A 991-nucleotide genomic window follows, 5' to 3' on the forward strand; every position below is an offset into this window, starting at 1 on the left:
TCGGCAAAATGAAAAAGTTTTTTTTTCAATGTAAGATGATGGCTCAAAACCGCCAAACTCACTGGTTTGACTGGAATCCTGCTGCTGCACAATTTTAACGTGTTTTTAGATGGTGTTATGATCGAGTATAAGCTTTAGTGGCCTTTCTGGGCTCCAATACATTTTGCACTAAATTTAGTTGGGCACCATTTGCAGGCATCATTTGAAGGGAAAAAAGTCACCAAAAAAAGCCGCGTCGCCGCACCACTTTTGGGGCAAGCTCCATACCAGAAACCAGAGACTTTTTTGTTTGGCCTTAGCAATAGGAATCCAGTTACAAGTCCCCCAAAATTTACGCATATGTTTTCTCTGGTTTTTTCAAAACCTATAGTAGCCACTGAGCTTAAACTTGAACGGGTTAGTTGTTATGCACACATCTTAAGATTTTGAGCAATTTTGTTGTTTCAAACAGAAAAAAATTCATAAAAGCAACTTATCCTGCATACTTAAAGAAGATTGGTTTTGTGAGTCAGAGATTCATGGATTCATTGTAGCAAGACTAGACAAACCTAGAATAACTGGTCCCATTGCATACACAATTCTATTCAATGTTTGTTTTATTTCATAAATTTGGTCGAATGGGCTTGATTTTACATTCCTTGGCATTATGGGGTAATCCTATATGATAGCACTGCCTGTTAATCAGCTTGTTAGGCTGGGACCAGCACAAACTATGCCGTTTTAGTTGTAGATAAGTCCTTACAAATCAATCGCAAGTCTGTCACAAGTTAATCATGAGTCAATCACAAGTCAATCACAAGTCCATCGCAAGTCAATCACAAGTCAGTCACAAGTCAATCGCAAGTCAATCGCAAGTCCATCGCAAGTCAATCACAAGTCAATCACAAGTCAATCGCAAGTCCATCGCAAGTCAATCACCAGTCAATCACAAGTCCATCACAAGTCAATCACAAGTCAATCACAAGTCAATCTCAAGTCAATCACAAGTCAA

The sequence above is a fragment of the Patiria miniata genome, unplaced genomic scaffold (assembly GCF_015706575.1).
Source record: "Patiria miniata isolate m_02_andy unplaced genomic scaffold, ASM1570657v1 HiC_scaffold_7, whole genome shotgun sequence".
NCBI lineage: Eukaryota > Metazoa > Echinodermata > Asteroidea > Valvatida > Asterinidae > Patiria > Patiria miniata.